The sequence below is a fragment of the Adiantum capillus-veneris genome, chromosome 22 (genome assembly GCF_014529385.1).
Source record: "Adiantum capillus-veneris isolate H3 chromosome 22, ASM1452938v2, whole genome shotgun sequence".
In the NCBI taxonomy this organism is placed as follows: Eukaryota; Viridiplantae; Streptophyta; class Polypodiopsida; order Polypodiales; family Pteridaceae; genus Adiantum; species Adiantum capillus-veneris.
The window spans coordinates 21,677,547-21,680,786 of NC_140952.1; the positions used below are offsets into that span (position 1 = coordinate 21,677,547).

Consider the following 3,240-nt stretch of genomic DNA (forward strand, 5'->3'; position numbering starts at 1 on the left):
TATGTTGTTTTAAATTTACGTGACACCATGATACACATTTAAGAATCGATAGTTGGTATTAAGTATTTGAAGTACAAAATTATGAATCATCAAAGGGTATATGTTCATTTGGATAAAATGAACAAAAGTGTACAAGGCTTTTGTGGAGTAATCAATCATGAAACTCCACTTTTCTTTTTGCCTGAGAGGATTCTGCATCCTCAGAGACCCCTTTTTCTTTTGTGTTCAGAAGGGGGTGAAAGTTCAGGAGTGGGTGGTGGTGACTTGAGCTAGGTGCCTCCCCCTTACTGTTCTTAGCTGTACGACGCTTTTGAACCTTGAATTTCAATGGTGAGTGGAATGGATGGCCCTTTGTATCTGCTGTTTTTTTTTTTCAGGGCTCTTCTTGTTGGTGGGACTCTTCTCCTTGGCAAGGATCTTCTTCTTGGTGGGACTCTTCTCCTTGGCAGGACTCTTCTTGGCATGGCTCTTCTTTGTAGGACTCTGCTTCTTGTGATCCCTTTTCTTTGTATGGATCTTCTTTGCAGGACTCTTCTTCTTGTGATTCATTTTTTTTGCATCCAAACCTTTGGTGACTCTACCTTTCTTTGGTGGCAAAGGAGATTCTGGATCATTTGGGTTTATTGATCTTTCCAAAACCATAGAAATAGCCTTCTCTCTCATCCACGTGACCCAAGACTCTGGATAGTCATACAACTGAAACAAATAGAAAAAGGAATTAAAGGACATGAGTATATACATACATAGTTAAGAAATCAACTGGAGATACACACTTACAGTCAGTGTAGTCATCCTGCACCTTGACTCAAGATATCTCCATGAATTGGCAAGCACCCTCCATTCACAAGATGTTGAGTCTGTTTGTAAAGGCACTTTTTGATTGTAGTACTTAAAAACTTCTATATTGTAATCGTTATTTGTGGTACTCAGGTGACCAACAATAAGTTTGGCAGCCCTGCAAGAAGACATCAATCAAAAAGCTACTAATAGAAAATATTGGGCCATCAAGCATAAATCATACTTCATACTTACAGTTTACTTCTCCCATGGATACTTGACAATGAATTCATAAATATAATATCTTTCTCCAAAAAATTGAAGATAATAAGACTTCAATATCCTCTACAAAAAATCTCAATTAGCTAGGAATACCACAAAATGTTAAAAATAACATGTTAGGAGTTAAGATTTACCCTTCAACATACGGGTATATTATGTAATTGCAGGTCAGCATGTTAAAATATCCAAAAAAACTTGAAAGGCTTTCTTGCTTGTTAAAAAGGCACTGTGTCACTAGAGGATCAAGTATGGAAATTTGCATAGCTATAGCCTTTGGAAGATCCCTCATAAAACACCTGAAAAAGAAAACACCCTCCCCAATGAGGCCCTTGTGCATGCACATGCACTAATAATTAGCAAAGGGGAAACACATACCTAAGACAGATAAAGAGCACAGTATCACCAGGCTCTATGTTGGGGTTTACAAGCATACTTGTGTCTTGAGGGAATATGTCCAAGTACACCTCATCATCTCCAAACAAGGAGACATCCACCACCATTTGGCCTGTAACTTTTTCATGAAGGAGAGAGTTGGATGCTCTTAAAATTTCTGCTTGCTCTGTAAGGATAGCATCCTTTCACATCATGTCTTGCTCCCTCTCAACCTCCTTTCCTGCTTTGATATCCTAGGTCTTTCTTGTCTCATACTCATGTGTAACATCCTCAATGACAATCCCTGAATCTTTCTACTGCCTGGAAGGGGGGTATTTAAAATTTGGAAGGCTTTAAGATCCTCACTAGGAATAAGCTCAAGAGCCTTATCAAACTTGTACCTCAGCCTTGACACAAGCACAAAATCTTTGCTAATAAGTGTGACCCTGTGAGCAAATGCAGCTACAATGTAGCTATCATTCATAAAGTCTATGAGAAAATCCTCGGCAGCTTCTTGAAGGCACATCAAGGCTTGAGATTGCCACCTTACCGAAACAAAGGTTTTGATATTCATCATGCTCACAAGTCTATCTGATATCTCTTTGACAACTCTCATGAAAGGTAGCTTTGGAATCAGTAGACAAGTAGACTTTTGTGTTTTTCTTATTTCCCTTAAAGATTTGACTTGATAATTCAACCTTTTTCTAGCAGGAGGCCTCTGACGAGGTTGTGGAGGTGGTTTCTTTGAATCATCTTTCTCTGGATCTTTTGGGGCTTGGTAGACTTTTCTTGCAGTCTATTTCGTCCTCGCCATTTGAGTCACAAAGTACTTCAAAACACCGCACGACACGATACAGGGGAAACCCACAGTCTAGTCCATCCCGCTATCGCGTCGTATGTGAAAATACTGGGGTTGGTAGCGCGTGGCGCGGAAAAATGAAATTACACCGGACAATGCAATAGGTAGGCCACCCACAGTCGAGGACATGTTGCTATTGCGTCGTTTGTGAAGATGCTGAGCACAGAAGCGCATGGCGCGGAAACATAAAACGAACCCGCATGACGCGATAGACGGGCCACCCACAGTCTAGAACTTGTCCGTATTGCGTCGTATGTGAAGTTGTTGAGCTTGGCAAGGAATCGTGGAAGGACAACGCACGACGCGATAGACGGGCCACCCAAAGTCTAGAAGACCTCCATATCCTGTCGTACGGGATAGAAATAACCATTGCGGAAGTGCGAAAAATTGGTCAGGAAGGGGGTGTGCGGGTCGATGGAAAGATGTCGGAGGAAAGAGATAAGACGCACTCCATAAGTGCGAAAAATTTGGCAGAAAGGGGATGTACGGGTTGTTCAGAAGGTACGACACGACGCGAATGTGTGGTTTGGGGGAAGGTGAAAAAGAGCACGTGAGAGCTTTTTATACAACCGACTGTCCGTATGACGATCGTTGGAAGTATGCCACGTGGCATGTGTGCATGGATGACACGTGTCCATAACGGTTATTTTTGAGCACCTTATATAAAGCTTGATCTCGACTTTTGTTGGTGTTGTACTTTTATTGGTCCCACACGACACGAGAATTTCCTTTGTTTTACTTCTCCCTCCACTCTACCACGTCGTCTTGGTCTCTCAAGTTCTCTTCGTCTCTTCGCCCGCACGACGCGAGGGTACGCGTTTGCAAAGTCTGGGTGGAGCCTCTATCGCTTGGTTCGGGCCTCTCCCCACTCCACTAGTTAGTTTTCGCACGACGCGACTGGAACGCTTTCCACATTGTGGAACGTACCCCTATCGCTTCGTTTGGGCTGC

The 3,240-nt window shown here is 42.5% G+C and overlaps 1 pseudogene; it reads right to left on the reverse strand.

Annotated features, from left to right (window-relative positions):
• Window positions 1-293: 293 nt before the first annotated feature.
• On the reverse strand, window positions 294-1,234 carry LOC147429016 (uncharacterized; annotated as a pseudogene).
• Window positions 1,235-3,240: the final 2,006 nt, after the last annotated feature.